This window comes from Opisthocomus hoazin, chromosome 3, assembly GCF_030867145.1.
Source record: "Opisthocomus hoazin isolate bOpiHoa1 chromosome 3, bOpiHoa1.hap1, whole genome shotgun sequence".
NCBI classification, from domain to species: domain Eukaryota; kingdom Metazoa; phylum Chordata; class Aves; order Opisthocomiformes; family Opisthocomidae; genus Opisthocomus; species Opisthocomus hoazin.
In genome coordinates, this window is record NC_134416.1 from 3,274,667 (window position 1) to 3,298,965 (window position 24,299).

The following is a 24,299-nucleotide window of genomic DNA, read 5'->3' on the forward strand; positions in this document are numbered from 1 at the left end:
AAGAGTAATATACTGTCTCTTGTTTTCCTTCTTTGCTGATAGTAGCTTGTACTGTTGATTGCTCATTAATACTTTGATGATAAGTGAAACTTTTGGAAAAATAATCATGATCAAAGGAACTGTAGGTCAACTATCTCATTTCACAAGGCATTCGTTTGCCTGCCTCTGGTGACAAGGACTTGGACAGAGGTTGAGGCATGTCAACATCTCAGCAGCCCAGGACATCATGATGGAGGAGCGAGTCCCTCAAAGACAGCAATTAAAGGTTTAGTTCTCCAAAGAGAGCTTCTCCACGACCATTGGGCTTGGGACATTGTGAAAAAATACTTTATTTTTTATCAACTCTTCAGCACTTGTGATCTTTCTGTTCTGATCAGCTACTCACAAAAGGAACAGAATTAAATGTATGTATATGTGTACAGCACATAGGTGGAGAAAGACAGACACACACATGAACCTAAGGATGAAACAAGACTTCAGATATCCCAACATCTGTATCTGGAAGTGTTAGTATATAACAAGTGTACTTTTAAAAAAACCAACTTGGAAAACTACTTGTAGATGTTATATATGGATTCACTTAAACCACTCTATGGGTGAAATGACCATGATTCATGAGCTATATTTTATCAAATATAATTTAATATAGAATTCACCTGAAGGGATCATGAATATTTAGCAGTCAAAGAGAGTCTGGCAAAAATCTCTCACTAAAAATTAGTTCTGAGATAGGCTGCTATGAACGAACAAATTTGTTCACAGAAATTCAAAATCTTTTCCCAATAGATTTAGGAGAAAGAAAGAGATTAACCTAAATGTTGTTGTTATTATTATTAATATTGTTATTATTATCATTATTAATATTATAATCATTATTAATCTTATTTAGTAAGTCTGATTACCCTGATCTGTTATTTTTCCCCAATCATTTTAGAGAGCACCCACGTTGAAAAGATTTGAACTTTATCTCTGAAAGAAGTTAGATTCACCTTCATTCAGAATGCCTCGTTTCCCATTTTCAGCAGAAGAGCTCAGGGGTTAAGAGAGCTGTCATAGTCTGAGTAACAATTTGCAGCCTTGGATTTGAAATGGTTGCCTAGCAGTAAAAGACTCCTTACACACCACTCCCAGTTGGAGGTGTTCCCTATTTCATATATATGGTTAGCTATAAAGATCATATGTAGGAATATATAAGAAGATATATTAATAGAATCTCCCTCTCAAAATCAGAATATTGAGTGTAACTGGAAAAAGCCAAACCCTTTCTAAAGCAATGGAGCATCACACAGTCAGAGGCATCAGCTCAGCCCAGCAAATCAATGTTGGATACATAGCAACAGACACAAAAATCAACTGGTGCAAAGCACCATTCTCAAGGAGTTCTTCAGGATCATTTCTTCAGCTTGAGGGAAACATGAGGATGGTACTAAGTCTAGGTCATTCTTCATAAAACATCTTGCAATATGTTTTTTTTTTTTTAAATATGTGTTTACCTTAAGCCCAGAAACATGGGTTTTGCACAGACCTCGCAATTATACCTTACTTGTGTGTTTTCTGACAGCCCCACGAGCCATTCAGCAGTGGTGACTAGCAACAACAACAATATCTTGGATGTTGTTTTTCCCATAAAAAAGGAGTAGTGATGAGCCTTGCAGAAGGAAGACATATTTATCCACAAGACAGAATCAGCTTTGTTTCTCCTGACCCATCCTATGATTTTGCAAAGGCACTAACTATCACGTAAGGTCTTCCATACAGACAATCAGAAAGGCTATTAATGATTTCCTCTTTCTGGTCAATGGATCACAGGCAGAAGCCAGCTGGCTTTTACTTGGACGAGTGGAATGGGTTTTGTATAAACTTAAAGTTTCTTTTGCCCTATTTAGGTCAGGAGTTAATCGTCCTTATCACAAGCAAGAGGTCATGTCCTGTTGTTTAAAGCCAGTGCACACCAAGCAGGCTGCCAGGATGAGCTTCCCCCTTCATCCAGTTAAAGCTGGGCTGAATTGAGACCTGTGCCTGAGCACAGCAGAGTGAACAGCACTGCAATATGCTGCCAAATACTCACAGTGCATCTTGAATGACTTTTGCACAGAGGGCTTTTCTGGTCTAAGACACAAGATAAAGAAATGGTGCTAAATCCCCTTTTTATTTTCTTCTTCCAGAAAACAGACTACACTGTCCCAGTCTATCAGGCTTGGCTTGCTGAAAATTAATAGGTCATAAAGAGCTGTCTCAGTCTGCAATAGCTTTGACCACACCATGCCATCTGGAGAAACTCTCCTCCTTGAAGGTCGGAGTTCAAGTCCTGTCTTGGATCACGAGTAGAGTGAATTTAGAGGTTGCAAGACCCCTAAAACCCCTTCTGCTCAGATCACATGAATTGGCCTGGCCTTGTCTCCATGACTGCCATGACCCAGACTGCTTCAGAGAGCAGCAGTGCAGAGGTGTTCAGAGGAGCTGAGTGCTCTCTTTTTCTCCTCTCCTCTCCTGTCCTCTCCACTCCACCATGCACACCAGTGCCAGGAGAATGGTGCCTGCCCCAAATATCTCAAGGAGAGCACATTAGCCAAGCCGTGGGTCCCAGCTAGGTTTGTCCTGCTGTTCCTTTCACTGCTACCTGCATTTAGGACAAAAGCTGAGCCAGTTGCACTAATGGCTTTCTGCAGCCAGGACACGACAGCTGGCTAGTGAATCCCCCCAGGATGCAAGGCATCGGACAGCATCTTCTCCTCTCCCTCCAACTCTGAGCAGCCGGTACCTTCTATTGCCCTCTACAAGGAGGTGAACAGACACCACCAGCACGAGGGAGTCAGTGGACAAGGATAGAGGGTGACAGTCACTCTGCTGAAGATAGCAACCTTCACCTTGTTGCTGACCAAAAACCCTGCCAAGGCAGGGTTACACCATCCTCCCCCTTCCTCTAGCCCTTCTCCCTCCTGCCCCAGCAAAGCAAACAAGGCAAAGGGCTCTGTTGTTTCAGACCCCTGAGGGAAAAGAAGAACGCAAAAGCAGCCTATCCTCCCAGCTTAGCATGTGACGAGCCACAGAAGAGCAGCAGTGCTGCCAAGCCTGGTGACTAAGGCCAAAGAGAGAGGAGATAGAGGAACACAAGGGCCTGCTTGTTTAGGTTTTGTTTGGGGAGTTATTTGAAATTCAGCAGCAACTGGCTTTGGAGAACAGAGTCCACTCAGAGCCTCTCTCTTCCCATTCATCCTCAGTCCCACAAAGAAGGGAGGGGGGGATGTAGGCAGAGGAGCAGGAAAAACAACCAGTCTCCTTATAATAATGCCCGCCTAGTAGAGCCTGCCTCTGCCCACAAGGAGGCATCTGAAGCTGGACTTCATCAGGGTAGCAAAGAAATCATGGCAGGACAAAGCCTTGATGCCCACAGCAGCCTGGCATTGAAGAAGCCTCTCCCCTTAGCAGGGTTTTTGGCAAGGCTGACAGCCTCCTTTGTTAAGGCCAAGTCACTTTTTTCCCCCTGCCTCAGTTTTCCCAGGTGTAACATAATACTGTCATATTTAGATAATGGGGACATTCCTAAGCTGAAAGCTGTAAGAGTAAAGTGACTCCTGTGGAGCAAAAAAAAGCAGAACATAGATACAGGATGGGTACAAACAAACAACACAGCTGTGAAAAAGGCAACATGTTAATCTAGGATGCATTGGGGGAGATATTTCCAGATTTCCAAATATAGGAAAGATACTATCTTTGGCCATATCTAATTATTGTATCAATTTTTTGTGCTCAGCTTCAAGAAAGATGAATTCACAGTAAGACCGGGTTGCAGAGAAAGATCACCAACATGACCAAGAGAACATAAGACTTACCAGAAGATGCTGGCATATTTGGCCTTGCAAAAGGAAAGTGAACAGAAAAATAAAATGCTGTACTTCAATGCTGAGAAGGAAGCACCAGTGGAAGAAAGACTCTTTAAACTAAAGGGCAGTGATGCCATGAGAATAAACAGTCTTGATTTGGCAAAAAAATATACCCGGGTTTAGGTTTCTAGTCACCAAAAAAATTATTGTTCTGCACAGTCAATCGCATATGAGTAACAAGGCAATCTCCCTGCTACTGTTGAGCTGGAGTTCACTAGGAAGGCAGCTGGCTTTGGGAAGTGGCCATCTAGTTCTGTCTTTCTATATTTAATGCAGAGAGATGGAAACACCTTGACACCTCCGTAGCTTCCATCTATAGAGCTGAGCACAACAGGGGGCCTTCGCATCAATGTATTTCTGTATCACGTGAGATGCCTCCTTGCTGTTTTCTCTCAGGTGTTTGGTGAGTCATCAGCAACAAGGTGAAAGTTTTCTGATCTAACCTTACACCAAAGTCCCTAATAGCTCAAGGACTCCTGTGACAGCCTACAGACCTGACAGCTACTTTCTTCAGGCAGGAGAGACTCCTTCCACTTCCTACTCATTGTTACTTCAAGGTCCTCCATCTCTAATACCTTAGCCTCAAGGATACAGATGTTTTAGTGGTCCAGGACAAATTCCAGAGAGCAACCTCATCCTGATAAGATATAGTATGATATTACCAAGCCAGCTCACATTCAAACCAGTGGGTCCAATGCCAGGAGCCCTACTCTATCCTTACTGAGCTTTCCTCCTCCTTTTCTCAGCCTCAGACTCTTGGTAAACCTCTGAGGGTTGCTGAGCACCATGGTACTGGGAGCATAAACCTCTTCTTCATGCACTTACTTCCCCCCGCTTTACTTTTCTCTTGATGTCATGGTGAAGGTAGCCAGAAGAGATGAAAGAAACTTGCTGAACCTCCTCCTGCCCCCTTTTAACATGGCAAGAATCACTGCACATGAGCAAATCTGAATCCAGAGTAATAGTCACACTCAACACAGTGACCATTAATCCTGTCCCATCTATATTAACCCATGGTGCCTCTTCCCCTCAGTCATGTCTTCACATGCCACCTGCAGTCATTACCCTCTCCAGCACAGGTACCACACAAATATTTGCTACAGAGGGGCAAGGTTCTTTGATCTTTCTCCACATAGGTGTGACTCTCAGCATCTATCCTAGGTTTAAATCTCACCTTCAAGTCCAAAGTTCCTGTTGGTGCATTTCAGTTGTCTAATCTTAGGCAAATTTAAGTTTAGGCTTCTAAAAATAAGACACTTCATCTCCACATGTACAATGAACATAAAGGACATGCCCTTTCCGGCCAGGATGCTGATAAATGTGGCTACAGTGCCAGAGAGACCTTCATTCCCTGTGAACTGCTCCTTTCAGTTTCTAAGATGCTGCTGTTACAGAGACAGAGCTCCTTGGAGACCGAAAGAAAAGATGCAGAGGCAAACATTTCACTCGCCATGGAGACTGTATTTTGTCCTTATTACTGTTTGGTAATCTCCTGGTCCTATCGGACATACCTCTGGCCTCAGATTCTGACACTTCTGCAGCAGCTCTTGTAATACCTGGTATTCTTCTGTGAAATCAGAATTCCTCAAGTTATGCAATTATAAAAGACAGATAACATTAAAAAATAAGTACAAGTAGCAATTAAAAAAAAATCCCTGCTGTCATTGTTGAAACAAGCTGGAAAGGCTGACCACAGTTCAAATTCCCAATTAAAAAAAACAAACTATTTCTAAGCAACTCAAAATTTGAAGGGATCCAATTTCACAAATTTCTGAATTTTTTATTTTGGCCATGTTTCGTAAGTAGGTCATCAAAGGTGAACACCACAGGCCACAGATCCCTCCTTGCGAGCCCACGTAACACTCAAAACAAGATTGTGCAATTCACAGTTAAACCCAGCCTGGACGCAGTGTTCACAGAAGAGTGCCTGCAGCCCATGGGAGGAGCAGCCGCTGCTGCCACTGTGTGACCCCATTCAAGGAACATGAAGTCCCTCCTCACCCCTGCCTGGTACCATGCTTGTTCCTCATCACTGCCTGCTATTTTGGTCCAAGTGTCCCTTAACACCTTGTTCACGTTGCTGTTTTAGACTGGGTGTCCTGTACTACCTTGTTCTCACTGCACTAAAGCAAAAAAACCCAAACAAAAAACAACACAAAAAAAAACCCAAATAAAAAACCTCTAATTATTATAAATGGAGGCTGAAAATATGGATATTTCACTGAAGTTCTGAAGCAAATGACATCTTCTCAGGAGATTACTACAGTGGACACAGGCACATGTGTTTTATTTATAGCTCTAATTTTACTGCAGTCGCTCAGTCAAGCAAGGCCAGGACTGTATATAGGCAAATGCGGTTCACTTCTCCCCTTGTCAACTTTAAAGGGCAGCTAATGGCTTGTCCAGAGTGTTTGCTATGAATTTTATGGGCACAGCTTAATCACAGAGATGGAAAACAGCTGATCGAGAAACACAGCTGCAAGAAAGGGAGGCAGATCCCCCCTTCACTGCCCTCCGGGCAGGTGGACAATGACACAGAGATGCTCCAAGGAGGAATCAGGCTCCCTATTCCTTTCAGAGCCCTGTCTCAAGGCTCCCTCACTTGTATAATACTCTCCATTCGTCACCACTTGAAAGCCTCTAAATCAAGGCACAGCATCTCTCTGACAGGTTCACTTGATTCCTACCACAAGTCACAGCATCCATGCAGTCATTGTAGGATGAGCTTGCCATCCCTGTCCACTGGACCTCAGACACAAGATTATAATAATTCCTTCTTGACTTGCAAATGCTGACTTTCCTTGTCCCCCACTCTCTGATATTCATTGCTCTGCAAAGAGACCACTTAAATCAAATAAGGCCAAGGTGTGGCTACAGCACCAGCTATTGAGATGCTGGGACTGATGAACAGGTGATAAATGTGGTTTACTTCTTCTTGCTGTCACCCCATTCCCTCTCTTCCCTTCAGTGGTGTCTCTCCAACCCTCATTCTCACCACTTTTAAAACCCTGGAAATGTTTAAAAGCTTTTCTGGAATTTTAAAAAAATGATTCTTCTCCCTGACCTCCTTTGGACTTTATTTCTCTTGCCTGAAATTTGCTGTTGAATTTAGAGACTGTGTCTACATCACATCACCACGAAAGGACTCACACAAAGACAGAAACGTCAGCTAACCTGTTGACCCCTTGCACCTTGCAGTCCCTTTGACTTGCACTTTCCCCTGTCCTCCCACCCTGAATTGTGGTAGGTTGGTAGAAAACATGTTCCTTCCCGCCCACCCAGGAATAGATCTGGGCCAGTTTCATTCCCTATAAATTTGCACTTTGCAGTCACAGATGTCATCCCTGATGTTTAGATCTACCTCAGTCTATCTATTGGCTTGAAACAAACAGGAGGGCAATCCGAATCTGCCTGACACAGCAAATCTAGGGAGGAAAAAGGGGGAATCAATTTTTATAATACGTGTTTGGCACTACATTATAGATATAACTCTAAATGCAAGCCATAAAGTTGGAGAGGCTTATAAATTAAATCCATTCTGTCCCTTTTAACTAAAAAGTGACCTTACCATAGAATTAAATGTGGTTTTTATCCAGTGATCTATGGAGCTGTAAAAGTGGCTGATTGTTGCAGTGCGGTGTTATAGTGCAGAGAGGAGCCCCCAGACAGGCATCTTCACACAGCTCAGCTCATGTGCTGCTGCTTGGTTTACAGTTAACACAGGGCCACTATATGGCTGAGGATTTCACCTCTCTCCCAGCCAGAAGCATATGACCATGTCCCTGCTGGGAACAGTCCCTGGCCAGGCTGTCCTCCCAACTGTATCCAGGCTTGGGATGGGAGAGTGTTGCCTGAACAGGACAGAAAACACACCGGGGTGTGTTCTAAAATCAAACTGTCTGCACAAATGCATGGCAGATTTTGGCTCTGTGTCCTGTCCCTGTTTAGTGTACTGCACCCTGAGTATGGCGCAAGAGGGGGAGAGGATTAGAAAGTACCCTGGGGTTCAGCAAAACACCATAGTGGCGGAAAAAAGCAGAGGAGGAAGGTCCTTGATTGCTCATGTAGTGACTCCGTCCCCCTGCTCCAATAATCATACAGGAAAGTCTGAAGCACAAAAGACTTGATATTGGAATCCAGCCCAGAGGACACAATTTAGGATGTTCCTGAATGCTTTTGAATGGCCAGAAATTATCAGGCTTTGTCTCACAAGAAAACATGGTTTTGAAGACTCTGCTGGGTTACAGGTTGGCATTCATGCATATAGGCTCTCAGAGCCTGCAGGAGACTCAGTGCTCCAAGGAACATAATCAACACAGGATTGAAGTCTGTTTGACTTCCAATCAGTACAGCAGTGAAGAAAATCACTCCCCCCATGCCATGGATGAAACAGATGCTCGGGGAAGTCAGTGGTGTGTTTCCTCATTACTACTGAGAAGTGGTGCAAAGGAGGAGCCAAAATCCTTCCCAGCTATCAAAAGTCGCTGAAGCCTGGAAAAAAAAAAGCGCTGCCAGGACTGTCTCTCTTCTATATGTGCACTGCACTGGTGTTGCCCTGTGAGCCATAAACCTCTGTCAAACAGCAAGAGCGAATTCAGGGGTGCAGCCCAGACGGGCCAGTGTTATGTTGGAGACTCATCTGAGATGCCACACTCCACTGTGCAACACACTGACCTCGGCTAATTGTGGGCAAAGCCACTGAATGCAAATCCATGCTGCTGGCTAGGTTACTCTTTGGCACACCCTATGCTATTTACAAAGTGCTGTCCTGACGTGTGGTTTGGGAGCACCACCTCCCTGTAAGCCTGGACACTGATGCCGATCGCTCCCTTCTCGTTTAGGTATTTCTTTTCCTCCTAGTCACTTATTGTTTATTATTATTTGGCTTAATAGTGGCATTTTTGTCTGCAACTGTACTGTTGAACCACACAGGGACAGAGCTGGGACTCGAGAACTGTCTGACAGCCATCCACACGATTTGTTACCAAGGTAATGCTGAGCACTATCCAGGGGCCAGCATGGGCCAAGGATTATTACTGATAAACTATATGATCAAGACTAAGCCACAGGTAAGTAGATAGAACTTAGTTCTGTACCAACAAGTTGTACCATGCCACTTTGTTAAAGAACAAGTCCTGGCACGTATTGTTAATTAAGATTTGATGTGATATTTCATTGATTGCAGATCTGCAGGGATTCAGACCCCTGCACTCACTAGAGATGCTGGCACAGCAAGGTACTTGCAAGGATTAACTGGAAGGAAAAGAAACTCTGACAGTGCCCAGGTGAAACCCACCTCCACTGCTGGAATAAGCAGGAAAGAGATCTTAAAAAAGTTGATTTCCTAGAGCACATCAATGCTTAGTCTCAGCCAGAGCCTCTACTAGCCACCATGGTGCAAACAACAGCATTATTATACTTACCCAGGGTTCCTCGCTATTCCCTCACCTTGAATATTTACCAGTATTAGAGCTTTTGTTCTTCAAGGGGAAGAATAATTAATGTTTTGCTGTTTCAAAGCTATTTATGGCTAATGTTTGGCAAAATCCAAATACTGCAGCCACCCAGGACCTGCAATGGACCAAGTCAAGAACATCTGGAAGACGAGATTCACCAGCAAGAGTCCTTGTCTCCAAAGAAAGACAGGGAAAAAAGAAAATGAAACAGTTTCAAGCTTTGAAACTGCAGTTGGATTTCCATGGCATAATTCAGGTGCTTGCATACCAGCTTTTTGTGAGCCTAGAGCTCTCCCGTCCTCATTGATTCTGCCATAGTAACACCACGAGGCACCAACTAAGAATCAGACCTGACTGTAGCAAGGAGGACCAATTTCCCTAACCTCATGAACCCCCTAACTCAAATTTTCCTGAGGCTGAGTGTACCTAGGAAAGGGTGTAACAAAACTCATAGTCCCGAGATGGCAACCGCTCTCCAGGAGCTTCACAGAGGAATAGGGCTGAGCTAGAGATGAAGCAAGATCCCCAGACCACTTGATGTTGATCTCATCTCTGACAATGTTCACTTTCCACCTAATTCAAGCCATAGACTGACCAGCTGCATATGTCCTCAGGAGCTCTACACTGGCCATGTTCATAGTCAATGCTGTACAACTCACAGTGATCAAGTGATGTAAGCCTAAAAGAGATCATCAAGAATAGCTCAGAGACAACAGACAGTATTGGTCAATAATTTGGGAAGGAATAAAGCATAATGTCTTTAAATGATTCACCCTGTTGATGATCTAGGAAACAGTCAAATTAGTTCCCAAAACAACAGAGAAAATAAGCGGATAGGCAGAGACCCAGCTGCCAGTATTTGATGAGGGCTTGGCGGTTGGACAGAACAATTACGCCACCAAAGTCACCTTCCAGACTAGAAGCCAATGTGCACAGCTGAACCCCTCTTCCAATTATTCCTCCTCTGACTGTCTAAGGAGTAGTAGCCATCAGACCGACGCTTTCAGAAAAGGACATCTGAGTGGCAGGATGGCCCACGGAGTGGAAAGTATGGCTGAGCAGCATCACTAACTCTCCACCCCATTTCTGGCATTTGCACTAGGGTGATTGATTTCTTCCCTCCCCCCCCCCCCCACCCCCCAGCTACAAATGACTTCCACAGGGAGATTACGCTGTCTGCTCTGTAATCGACAGCAACTTCAAAATGGCTTAGCACTAAAAGAAAACCTCAGAGGGCCAGCATTAAGTGGGAAACAAACACAGCATTTGGGTTGTAATTTGAGGTGGGAGGCTGGGGTTTTAATAACCACATTGCTACAGCATGCTGTGCACCTTGCAGCTCAAAAACTCCATTTATGAGTACAGGAAGTTACAGGAAGACTTTTCAATCTGTGTGAAAGGTAGCCATGTCTGGTGTGAAACATCCAACGTGTCTAGTTGTGCGTGGTAGCTGTATTTAGCACCACCTTTCTTATCACTTCCCAGCACTGTCTCCTGCACAGAAGCAGAGCCTGGTGATCCAGCGCCGGGGCCGAGAAGAGTCGTGTCCTATTTAGATCCAACCACCCTTTTGGGTAAGGGAAGCAAGTGAGGAAAATCACTGCTTTGCCCCACATTCCACCACACATAATGGAAACCATTGTGGTGAGTTCCTCTATAAACACATTTGAGACCTGTTCAAGGTAGAGAAGAGAAAGGTTTCAGTTCCTTGAATCTTTTAAGATGAGCTCCAATGCAAGAAATAGTCTTTGCATTTGCTGGCCGCTGGTAGGAATCACAGCCAGCTTTACCAGCCATATTCCTTGTCCCCAGCACTACATCCCACATTATACCTGATGCTGTTGGTACCTAGGCGTTGTCTTCATGGGCACTCGAGGATGGTCTTAAAGGCGCTTTTGTAAAGATCTCTGCTACTACTCAGAAGTCAAAAGCCAGACCAAGCAAGGGAGGGACCCACCAGCCATCAGCCTCACAGAACCAGGAAGCAGGAGCTAATGCAGCTTGTGGTGGAGAATCCCCCTTTTCACATTCCAGAAAACTCCTTTCAACTGCAGAATGTACTTGAATGCTCAGGTTTTCCCAGGGCAACAGAGGAGGCTATTCACAACAAGGTTTCACAGAGAGAAGTAAAACAAGCACAGTATCACATCTTAGGGCACGGTGTGTTCACATTTCTGATCAAAGATGCTGTAGGATTGCTACTCGCCACAGCCCAGCCAAAAAATCAGTGTAAGACTCTAATGAGATGAAGGGCTATATACTGACCCAGAAAGTCAGGATTTATGTCTAGTAAAGTGGTATAAAGTCAATAGGACATCAGTCCAGGGTTTTGTCCCAACACAGGGCAAGGACAGTCTCTGCTTCGTGATGGGTAGTAAAGCTGTCTCACACAGTAACAGAAGGGTTTGCTCTCACTTAGAACACATCAGCAGTCATAGATTTCAGCCTCGAGACCTCAGTCCCCATCATATTTCCTCCCCTCTGAGATAACAAGCCCAAAGGATGCTGTCATACAGTCCCACCCTGGAGTTTGTCCTGCAAGACAGCCTTCAGTGCTTTTCCCAGCACACCTTTAAATACCCTGCAGGCCTTCTGCTCACCATATACAGGCCAAAGAGCAGCTCCTGAGGGCAGCTATGTACAGTGGGGGCACCAAGATCTGCAGCACTCATGTTGCATCTTCACAGAATAGCAGGTGCTTGAGGTTGGAAGGGATCTCTGGAGATCACCTCATCCAACCCACTCTGCTGTCTTCCTCGGTCTTGGTAGCAGGTCATGTTCTAGACTGAAATTACCCCATGTGGGGGCTTGCTGCCAAAATCACCTCTCACAACAAAGGATGACTTCCTAATATTTCCGTGTATCCTACTTAATTGGATCCCCCAGCTAACTGGAATTTTACTGGGTTTTCTCCCCCCTTGCCCTCCCAGCCTTGCTGTGCTTCTGACTGTCACCAGCTTTCCTGCTGGTAGCAGAATCGTCTCCATCTGGAGAATCTGGAAGTCCCTACAGCACTGCTATCCCTATTAACATATCTGAAATCCACAAGCTGGCAGGAGCCAACAAGTCACATAGGACAGATAATATTTAAGGTTGTTCATGTTATTTTTTTCAAGCATTCAGAATATGCAGCAAATGTGCATTCACTATTAACTTCTTCATTTACTTGCCCTTGTGGTTGACCTGCAAGTGCTAAGGTGGGTGGTAGGAAGGGCAGCCCTGTGTCACATCTGCTGCATCTACTGAGATGTGGGCAGCTCAGAGACCTACTGGCCTCCACTCCCACAAGCACCCATGTGTCTGTCTACACATGCTCTATGGATGTATTCCACATGGCCCTCATCACAAAGTCTTACTCTCTTTTGGCCTGGCTGCACTCACCAGAGCAGACCAGGCACTATATCTCCTTTGTCATGCACTCTTTCTAAATTGAAACCCACCCCTAGAGCCACCAGAGTTGCCCTAGAAAGATGCTGTGCCTCGGGGAACACTTGCAAGACAGACAGCATGTCAGACTAGTGACTAACCGTATCACTGCCAAGCTCTGTCCCAAGTGTGAAGTGTCAAGACAGTTCAGCCCTGCTCATGGGGAGGAGGTTCACTGCCGCTTACACATTTAACATCACCGAGACCTAACAGACAGCAGCTGTACAGCCTGCTAGGTTACAGGGATTTTTCTCTCCTCCCGTCTCTCATTTCTGCCATAAAAATCATTAACTCTGCTGTAATTTTACTTCCATAAAGAGATATTCTTGGGACACTTGCAAGAACCAAGGTCCCTTACCATTGCCTGCATATGGTAAGCTTGCACGAAGCTCTGAATACAACGTGCTCACCCTTGCCCCTTGCTTTGTATGCACAAAGGTGAGGAGATTTTTGTCAGCAATTAACCCTTGTTTCAGCTCAATGGGACTGATCAGATTGTAGAACAACATCTGAGAAGTGGAGATTAGCAGGCCAAGCTCTTTACTACTTAAAGCATCAGTGCAGCTACTCAAAATCAGATTTCCTTTTCTTTGCTGGCATTTGATTAAAGTCTTTTCAAGCAGTCCTTTCCAACTTCCAGGTGCTTAAGCCAGGTGACAGAGAAAAACTCTTTTTTCTTTTGTCTGTGAAATGGCAATAATGTGTATCTCAAGTGTGGCCAGAACAAAAATCTTGCCCAGAAAATATGAGTAAATATGTCTGTGCACATGCACTAATGAATAGCTTTGGTAGAGCTGACCAGAGCGCAAACAAGCAAAGGCTTTAGTAGCATGGTTCAGGAAGGGGCAAAATTCTCTTAAAGCAGGAGCAGAGTGCAGAAATAGATTGTGAGAGGATCAATTTTTGCTGCATACTGATTTATTCAAACCTTCCATAGTGGCAAAGCCCTCTATAACAAAATATCTGATTACAGGACTATGACCATAAATTCCACACACCCTCAAGCAATGGCCAATGAATAACTGACTTGTTAAGGAAATGAACCTGCACAATGAATAAATCTACCAACAGGGCTTTCAATACAAAAGACGCCACTGGGACAAATTTCCTTCTGAAGGTGTATCGACTTTCATTTGCAGGAACCAGCAGATATTTGTTTCGAGAAGATAGCCATTGTTAGATTGCTGCTAAACAACATATAGCATAAACCAGAACTCCTACCCCAGGCTTAATCTACTTGCATACCAAAGTGGACTGGACTATAGAAAGGACCATTTTACAGGACGAAATGTTATACAAAGTCCCTTACAAAAGCATGTCTTGAATATAGAGGAAACTCAAGGTGGGTAAGGGACACTTGCATACTTCCAGACCCTCAGTTGTAGAAAAGCATCAAGAGAATAAGGACTGAGAAAGCAAGAAAACATGACATTTAAGGATGGACATGCATTCACAGTCAAAATATATGAAGAAGAATTCATGCCTGGTACTTGGCTGGTGCCCTTCATCTCAGATTCCCAAAGGAAATGTAGCTTGATCAAGTCCATCTGAATGGCTGGCACAGAGCCCTGTTCGGGAGGAGGAAGCCAAGCGTCCCCATTTTACAGATGGAAACACTGAGGTGCAGAAACAGGAGTGTCTAAATTAACTGTACCCTGAACCTCTGGCCTGAGACACATCGTTAGGCACTGGGTGACATCAGCCCTACAATGCCCCTGGCCCTTAGCAAGGATTACACTACAGCATCTTTTAAAATCAGGCCATGGGGTTTTGTGTCGGGTAGATCAAACTTTTAGTGGCTTGTGGAGCTGTAGGCTTAAATGATCAGCTGAGAGGTCCGCAAGAAGACAGCAGCACATATAGGACACAGATACAGTGTTTCAGTTCCAGTTCTATTCTAACATGGAAATCATCATGACCCCTATCCTGAAATCATTTAGAGAGAGAACTATGCTAAACTCTCAATGAATATGGAATAGGTAGGTCTGCCAGGAGTGGGATGGTCCTGATATCTGGCAGAGGGAAGAGAGAAAAGAGCCATTATGCAAGCAGCAAGGACTTTGTTATACGCCAGCTGAGCTCAAAAACTGAGGAAACATCTCCATCTAGCAAAGCCAGCCTGATAACATGCAGGGGACAAGGTGAGCATGCAGGTGGGAGTGCTGAAATCGTAGGATGAGGTGTCACAAGGCCTGCCTCTGAACAAAACTAGATGTTCAGCAAAAGAGCTTGGCAATAACATATACTGGTGCATGCACATGGCATGCACAAAATGGTGTCCCAAATATATGCAGGATTCCTCCGTCCTTCCCTCAGGCCAAATTAAGTCAGCAAGCAGTAGCTCTGTCTGGAGTAAATCACCTCCGTAAAACCTATGATGCTCACTGAAAGGAGGATTTGTCATATTTTATGTACTTCATACATGCACTTAGGCTAACACAGAGTGTACCACTTAAGATTACAGCCATCTCTTACATTTTTTACCCCAAAATGTTCCAAACTAGAAGAAAGTCTAGCTTTCCTTACAAGGTCTCTGGTCATTCTTCTTCCATATTTGATCTGCTTTCCCCAATCCCCCTTGTCCCAGGGATAAGGCATGACACCAGACATGGCAGAGCTTGCGGTTTCAACAGCTCATTTGTCACCAGCTAGTGACTCCTGGATCAATGATTTATGAAGAGACATTTCAGAAAAAACGCAGAGGGAGTAGAAGAGGGAAAGCAGGAAACCATCCCTGGTTTAATTTTGATAACATTGGCAGGGGGTGTTTCGCTCCAACAAATTAAAATCCGCAAATCTTCTCTCATTTTCTCGGACAGAGGTAACCAATTTAAATTTTCATAAAGGGGGCAGTGATGTGTGTCTTTGCAAGACAGAGTTACCAATCTAGCAGCCCTCTGGCTTAAAATATTGTCTTTTTTTCCCTTTTTTTCTTTCCCCCCACTTCCCCGAGAGCTTCCCGGAGCAACATGACAGATTATCTCAGCATAATCACACTAATACTAAACCCTTGCTCCAAGAGGCACCGCGAGGAGTTTCTAAACCTGAGATGTGATGACGAATGGATGTTCTGAAGGGACCTAATTTACTGCTCATTTTCCTTCTTTTTATGTCATGTGCTGTTGTGTTTTGTAGCCTCAGCGCACTGCAAACCGTATTAAAAACCCAACTATCACATGGAGTGCATGGGAGAGAAAGGGATGTACGTTCTCTACATGGGCTGGCCTGTCAGATTGCTCTCCAAGAGAGAAGTTTGGGTTCCAGTGGTGGTTTCTTATGCTGGAATAAAATGCTGCCAGTATTGGGTTGGGGGTGGTGTGGTGCTGTGGAAGAATTGCCTTTTGGGCAGCAGGAGCATTAAGAATGGTCACAAGGCAGATGTGACCTCCTATATTGGGATGCTGGCGGATGTTAAAGACCAGGGTGACATCTATGGTGGCCCTGACTTGGAGAAACGAGGGTTGCCACAGCTCCCTGTCACGGCAATTTGGGACTTGCAGGACTGGTCCCCTGTGGATTTGGGACCTGAGGGGCCGCACATGAATCTAAAGAAAAGAGTACATCTGAAGTCAGCAGGGACTCCGGCCTTTCCAGTGCAGATGAAACACTGAAACACTGTTTTCCCTGACAGATATGTAGTTCAAAGCAGCTCAGATTCAAAGAAGGAAATTCCTATCCTTGGCTGAGAGAATGGTGCCCCAGCCCCTTTCGTCCTGTGCTGCAGACCCCCAAATTCCCACTGCACCCAAACACAGGGATGGGCTTTGACCCCCATCTGTCAGTTACCTATGCCTTAGTCCAGTTTCACCCAAACTCAGTCATCCCCCTCCTGCCTGCTTTCATCCCAGCACTTTCTGCAACCCTCAGCCAAGTGGAGATCCCAGGGAATTTGGGGAAGGGGCCACGAGAAGAACACGAGAGCATCCTGTGCACGACGAGCCCTGGGATGTGCCGGGGACCCCTGCGTTTTGCCTGCAGTCACATCAAGCCATTCCAATATGTGCTGCGACACTGAGAATGAGTCTTCTGCAAACCTCCAGGCCAAGTGCCAGCTTCCTTCCCTGCGAAGGCTCCTCAGGAAAGTGAATTTTCTCCAAGGGGAGGAGGCAGGCTAGTTACAGAGACAGCCTGTCATCCATCTTGAAGAAAATACTCCTCTCTCTTTGCGCCTACCCTAGAAAGGTGGCAATCAGCGTGCCGCAAGCCCAGGATCAGGCCCAGGGAAAAGCTTTGACTCATTTGTTTACCAGAGGAGGTTTCCTGGAGCTAATTAATGAGCCAAGCTGATAGCTTGCAACAGGTATCGATGACAGGGGATTTCCTGCATGAGCTACGGGAGAAGGTGAATTTGGATCTATGATCACACTGCTTCCCCCTCTCCCTCCCAAAAAAAGGGGTGAAGAAAAGCTTTCTGCAACCACACAGAAGCCCCTCCATCATCTTCCCCTCTCCAGGAGCAATGATGGGGCACAACGCCTGCTGGACGATACTCTGGGCTGTCTCCCAGGAGCAGAGCGCTTGTGCATCCCGTTCCCTGCTTGTAGGGAGCAAGGGCTCATACGCAGCCCCCGAGCAAGCCCTTGGGGCTGGGGGCTGCTCCCCCCTGCTCCGAGGCATGGGGGAGAGCAGAGCAACCCACGCCGCTTGCACTCCCTGGGAAAGCCCGTGGCAGCCCAAACAGCCTCAGTTTTCACAAGGATGCTGAGATCGGGGAAAAGTGGGGTGGATAAAACATGCGGGGGAATATGGTATAAAAAAAACATAGGGGGGGGGGGGGCAAAAAAGCGCATGGGAAGGTGATGCTCTCACAGTGGGGAGAAAGCCCGGTGGGGCGGCGTGTTTCGGGTGCGGGGTGCGAGGCAGCCGTTACGGCGAGCCCCAGCCGTGCGGGATTCTTTTTTAATTGGGGGGGGGGGGGGGGGGGGGAAGGATAAGGGGGGAGCATCGCTCCTCCGGGCTGTGCGGAGCAGCCCTGGGCTCCGGGGGCGGCGGGCGGCGATAGCCGGGCTGCGAGCGCCATCTCCCCGCCGCTCGCCGCAAGCCCCGTATGCATCCCCGCACCCCCCCACCCCCCCAAAAAAAACGTCCGGGGCTGTGAGGGGGAGGATTGGGGGGTACCCTGACACCGAGCTGAGACGATCCCCACCTTTTGCTCAGCCTCTCCCGCCCGGAGTTGTAGCAGAGACGGCCCCGATGCTATGGGAAGGAGAGAGTGTGTGTGTGGGGGGGTGGATGTCGTTAAGTTTGGGGTGCTTGCAAAAGGGGGCTGTGGGGGTGCTGCAACGGGGGGAAGGGCTGTGTGTGCGTCCCAGACCACCCCTGAGTGCCCGCGGGGCAGAGGGCGATGCAGCTCTCCCTGGGGTGGCAGAGAGGTGGGATAGGGGGGTGCTCCCCCCACCATGGAGGCTGCCTTTGGCTGCTCCTTGGAGGTGTGACTGGGGTTCAGAAGTCTCCCCAAGCCCAGGTATGGGATCTGGCATATCTCTCCTGCCTCATTTTCCCCCATCTAAGGGGAACAGGGGTACAGGACCCTTCAATACCAGAAAAACACCCTTGCAGCCAGTCCTTCCTTGAGCCTGCCCATCTTCGCTGGTCAACTATGGGGGGCTCCAAGCCAGTATCCCTGCACCTGGGGCTCTGCAACACCATCCCAGGTCCTATGGAAAGGGTCAGGAGCCCTGTTCCTTCCCTGCCTCTGCCTCGCTCCTTCCCTGTCTCTACCTTGCCCCTGCCTTGTTTCTGCCTGGCCTTCCTCTTCGCCCTCTGCAGAAGAAGCGATGCTGCACCCTGACCCCACTATAACACATGAAGCGGAGCATGGGGGTCCTCTGGTTCCCCCTCATGCATCCCATGCCCTTCTGCTGCAGCAGAGACCCACCAGGCAGGATGCCCTGCCTGCTTAACCCTCTGCCTGTCTCCCAGCCCCTGTCTGCCTCAGCCCCATGGCCACCCTGTCCCCTGGCAGTGCGGCTTGACTGAGAGCCGGTGCAATTCCTCGGCACCCTCCGAGGGTAAAAACCTCCTCCGCTCTGCCCTGCGACCTCCCTCCTTTCCTCGGCAATGTCTTGGGCACAGTAGGGACTGCAGGACCCAGGTTAATGAGTCATTAATTAATTAGGGACCCACTTAATATGCACGGGGAGTTGTTTGTTTCCTTTAGCAGCCGGGGCTTTGGATGAGATCCCAGCTCTGCGAAGCCTCCAGCCTCGTCTCCCAGCTGATAATAGATAATACAGATATTTCAGCACCAGCCAAAGCAGAGTCATCATCATTAATACACAGTCCTCCCTGCTACGCGGCGGAGGTCGCCAGTCAACTCCACGGAGTGCCCGGGGTTCATCCCTCCTGGGTTTCCTTAGGCTTTGCATTGGCCAGGCAAGAGCAAACCTATAGTTAATCAACAGGTAAAGGGGCCAGAGAGGTACGCCCTGCACCCTGACCACCGCTGGGCACCCTCCCAGGGAGCGCCAGCTTTCGAGATGCTGTGATTTTCGCTCTGCCGCGCAGGCAGGTTTGGCATCTGTCAAAGTAGCTTCGCTCTTCCTCACCTCCCCCCCCCCACCCCTTTTCCCTCCTCCTCCTCCCTCAGCCTTCAGCTGTCAGCTGGCCCTGGCGCTTGCCAGACCCAGCGTTGGAGCTGGATTGAGCCTGAGCCTCGGAAAGCCCCAGCTCCAAAGGGATGGAGTGGTCAGGGATGGAGGGGGGCGGGTTGCCCTCCATCCCTTTGACCTTGCCTTGATATTCTGCTCGCCCCTCCCGCCCCATGCAACTGATTCACAGGGGTTGTTTCCTTGGCCAGAACAGGGTCGAGGACACGAGCGTGAGTCACAAGCCAAAGGTACCTTGCAGAGTTGATCTGCAACCCGTGCCTTCGCTTGCTGGGGACAGATGCCTTCTTTCAGCCAGGACCGGGGTACAACCAGGCTGAAAAGTCCCTGCAAAACCCCTACCCGCTCTCCTCAACCCCTCTTTTCCTTACAGCCTTGGCAGATCCATGGCTGAAATACCTCTCTGCGAAAGTCTGAAGATGCATCAACAGCCACCCTCCATCAGCGAATGTCAGGCCGTGAAAGGGAAGGGGGCGGTGGGGGAAGAGGGAGAGACAAATTTTGCGATTCGTTCCCACACAGGGTGATTCAGAGCAAGATGCTTTGTAATTACGCATCTCTGATGGAGACTCCTGCTCTATCCACACACACACTCCCCCCAAAAAAAAGAAAGGCTAAGCCATGCCTGGGTGCCAGCATCCCCCCGGAGCCCAGCTCCAGGAGCAGCGTGTGTGTGTGCCTGTGTGTCTGTGCCATACTCTGATCTCTACATAGGCTAAAGGCTGATTTTCTCCTACAGTGTGAAGTGAAGTGCTGATAAATGGCGTTGAGGGGGACACGTTAGGAGCTCATCACCTCCCCAGCCACTGCCTCCAGCCCTGGGAAGGTGCCACATGAGCAGCAAAGCAAGCAAGGACCCCCCCTCCCCATCTCCCACTCCTGAGCCAAAACTCTCCAAGGAAAAGGAGGAAGGCAAGGAGCTGGGATAGGAACAGATTCACGCCTGGGGCAGGCTCCTGCCTATCCCTCCGAGACTTTTTTTGCCAACACTGCAGGCTGAGGAGTCTCGGACCCCAGAGCTGCCCGTGAAGGCACCGCAGCTTCCCAACACTTCGCAGTTCAGCCCTGGCTGCCTCTGCAGCTCTCCTGCCGCGATCCCTCACTCCCCTTCCCTCGCCTGGCTGCCTTCTTGCCTTCTCCCCCGGGAACAACCCAGTCCCCAGCTCCTTTCCCCAGGACATGAACGCATTTTCCCCCTCCGCATCCTGCAGACATCAATATTTTCCACCACTGCTGGATGTTTGCCCACAGGACCTGCATGCACAAAAGTTAAAACTTCCCATGGCAGGGAGCGATTATGCTCCATCAGTCCGAATTGCGGAGCGGAGGGGATGAAAACATCCTCTGGGTACTGTTTCCAGGGGCAAAAAAGCAAAGGAGTGGGTGCCCACCTCTGTCCCCATCCCTGCCTCCCCCAGCGATGGAGAGAATAACCCCCCCCCGCCACCCTGCCACCGCACTCAAGGCAAAGCACAGCCCCGAGAAGTCGTGTCCCCCCTCTCCCTCCCCTCCGAGGAAGAAGGAAGGGTGGCCGAGAGCCCCTTACCTTGCAGAGCTCCCCAGGTTTTATATCCTCCTTCTTCCCTTTGTCAAATTCCAAATGGAAACCAGCAACATATCCAGGGGTAACCAGCCCAACATTGGGCAGCGTGTGAAGTCCAAAAGGATGGCAGAGCTCACTCTCTCTCTCTCTGCTCCCTCCACTCTTGCGTCTACATATATATACACATACACACTTATATATATATGTATATATTAAATGAAAAAGGGTAAAAAAAAATTCCTAAAAGAAATGGGGGTGGGGAGGGAGAGGAAGGAAGAACCTTTGGTGTCTCTGCAGACAGGCAGGTGGAAGAGAAAAGCTGAAAATAATTAAGCCGTTTTTTGAGGAATCCTTAGCAGAGGGGAAAAACGCAGTCAAAAGCCAGTAAATCATTAGATCCCAGCAGACAATCAAGTCTTCTCCTTTAAGAAAAAATATACAGCAGGGTTCAGAGTAGCTTTCCCAGCAGCGAAGAGCAAGAATGGTCTTCTTCAGAAAGATATGTTTGTTTAAAATCCACTCATCTGCTTTTCTTTCTTTCTCTCTCTTCTCCCCCCACTTTTTTTTTAATTTTTTTTTTTAATTCTGCTTCTGAATCTCTCTCTGTGAAACTAGATCCAGTCTTTGTAGCCAGGGGCTGCATTAAGGATTACATCAGGCTTTTATAAGCTTTCCAGATCACACATTAGAGTGAGAGAGAGAGAGAGAGAGAGGGAGGGAGGGAGGGAGGGAAGGATAGGAGGGAGGGATAAAATGCATACACACATCTACTCGCACACGCACGGATCGGAGCTTGGTAAAACAGGCAGCTATAGGCAAGGACCCTAACTGCCACGGTATCGCATCGGGCATGCTCCGCTAGCCTATAGGAGGAGAGGATGGATGGATGGATGCATGGCTGGATGGATGGATGGATGGATGGAGCAGAGGAGCCAGCGAGAGCCGGAGTGCGTTGGCGACCGGGCAGCGCAACCTCCCCGGGACAGCTTAGTCCTAAGCGGGGACCCAGGAGGTGAAGAGGGAGCCGGGAGGTGGTGGGGATGGCAAGGGCTTTTCTCCCCCCATCCCCCCCCAAAAACACCCCCCCTTCCCCCAAACCTGCGGGGGTTCAGCGCGGGAGAGGTTCAGAGGGATGCGCAGGGACACAGCTCGCAGCTCCCTGGGTGCCGGGAGGGAGAAGGGGCTGCTGGGGCTCCCTCGCCGCGCCCCCCCCTCCTCCCCCCAGCCTGGGGAGGGGGACTGGAAGGTGGGGACCCCCGGGGGCTCCCCCTGCCCCATTGCCTGGCAGGCGGACGGAGGCTGGATCTCCCCGAGCACCCCAGTTTGCCAGTGGCTTTGCACCGGGGCACACGGTTTGCCCAGGCAGGAGACAGCAACAGCCACTAACCCTTTCTTTTTTTCTTATTTTCTTTTTTCTTTTTTTATTTTTTCTTATTTTTTCTTTTTTTTTTTCTTTATTTATTTTTTTACCTCTTTCCTAGCATCCTTCCTAACTCCCTGCTCCACCAACCCACACATAAGCGGGGGGGGGGGGGGGGGGGGATAGTCTCTCACCCATGCAACACCCCAGGGTGGCAGGGGGATGGGGGAAGGCGGAGTGTGAGCAGATGGAGGAGGGGGACATGGGTTGGGGTTAAAAGGGCCATGCTGTAACCCAGAAGCTTTGGGATAAAGGAGCCGCCTCCGGGTTTACAGCTCGGGGAAGGTCCCCGGGTAACAAGGAGTCTTCGGAGCAGAGCCGAGGGGGCTGTGGGAAGGGGACGGAGGAGAGACAGATAAGGCTGGAGAAGGGAGGGAGAGCAGGGGGACTTCAGCATCCTGCCAGACTTCAGGACCTGCCCCTTGTCTTTAACCCTTACTGCTCCACGAGGAGGAAACTAGCCCCTTTTCCTGAGAAAATCACCCCCCTCCTGGCTCGAGGCTGCTGCTCCCCCCCCATCAGTGAAGGGGCACAGACTTGTGCCAAGGGGCAGAGGCGAAAATCCCAGCTGCCCTCACCCTCTGTTCCTCTGCCTCAGGTAGGGCGAGGAGCAGCCCATTCCTCTCCCCAGGGACTCTCCAGGGCACCTCCATCCCCTTTCCTTGGCCTTCTTCCCCTTTACTGTCTTCCCTTCACCTCATCCAGTCTTTTAAACCCCATTTCCATACCTCTGAATCTCTTTTCCCCCCAAAAATAAAACTTCTGGAGGAAAGGGAAAAGGGAGAAATATGCTCTTTGAGGGGAGCTGATCAGCAAACGCTGGCTGTGACGGAGCGCGACGAACCAGCCTCTCCTCGTCCCCAGCCAGCACTGCAGCGTTGCTGGCCAAAGGCATCTGTGACATCTCCAGTTAATCAGGGACTGGAGCAAAGGGGCAGCTGGGGCCTGAAATGCTTGATTTTAGCCGACAGGCGGCTATGCTGGATTAGCATGGTGCATGCTCCGAATGGAAATCTCTCCTTTTCTCTCTCCAGCCTTTCAGGAGTTTGTTTGGCTGGTTTGTTTTCCTTCCAGAAGGCTTCCCTGCTCCTCCAAGTCCCCCAGGGATTTCTTCTCCGCTTCTCTTCCTCCAGCTTCTCTTTCTCCAGCCGTTGCAGGTGCAAGCAGGAGAGCGGAGAGCTTTGGTGGAAACCACAGGCAAAAAGAGCCCAGACAAAGGAGTGGGTCCTGCCCCCTGTGAGTCCCATGGAGAAGTTCTGCCATGCCTTTGGGATCGTGGGGAAAGTGAGGGGCACTTGCCTTCCCTGTCCTGTGGTTGAGGAGGTCAGGCAGAACAAGGTGCAGCTAACATCTCTCCCGTGTTGTAGGGCAAAGAAGCTCAGTGCAAGAAAAAAGTATCAGAAAATGCCATTGTCAAAACTAAACTCATTTTCAGCCCCCATTGCGGCAACAGGGCATGATGGAAATCTCATGTTTTTGGGAATGGGGATTTGGGCTTGATGCACTGCAGCCTATTTTTATGCAGTCCTAGATAGAGGTCCATGAATCCCCAGACCCTCATTTAACAAGCGTGTCAATGTGAGCCACACCTTAAAAACATACAGAAGAGAGGTCCGATCTCCCCTTTTCTCACTGTGTGCCCTCCAGGGAGAATGGGGCGTGAGCTGCAACAGTGAAGAGGACATGTGTGGATATGGGATGTGCAATTGGCTGAGGTAACCAAGTGCAATAACTCACCTGGTCTCTTTGGTTTTGCACATCTGTGAAGTGGTTAAGAGGAAATATCTTTACCATAATGCACAGGGATCTGTGAAACTCACTGCTTCAGGATACCCCCAAGGACAAAGAAGTGTGCTTGCCAAGCAAGAGATGCTTCCAACACACCAGGTCTCTTAAAGTCAGAGTTTGGGGAGACGTACACCCTTCCCTCCATCCTGCCAATAAAACCGAAACATGTAATCC

The 24,299-nt window shown here is 48.2% G+C and overlaps 1 protein-coding gene across 14 annotated transcripts in view; it reads right to left on the bottom strand.

The window, feature by feature from the left end:
* ADGRB1 (adhesion G protein-coupled receptor B1) overlaps window positions 1–21,602 on the bottom strand; it is a 289,625-nt gene extending 268,023 nt beyond the window's left edge. For all 14 annotated transcript variants that reach the window (XM_075415464.1, XM_075415468.1, XM_075415463.1 and 11 more), the window contains exon 1: window positions 20,921–21,602. The gene's annotated coding sequence lies outside the window, so the exon portion shown is untranslated. The remainder of the gene's footprint in view (window positions 1–20,920) is intronic.
* Window positions 21,603–24,299: the final 2,697 nt, after the last annotated feature.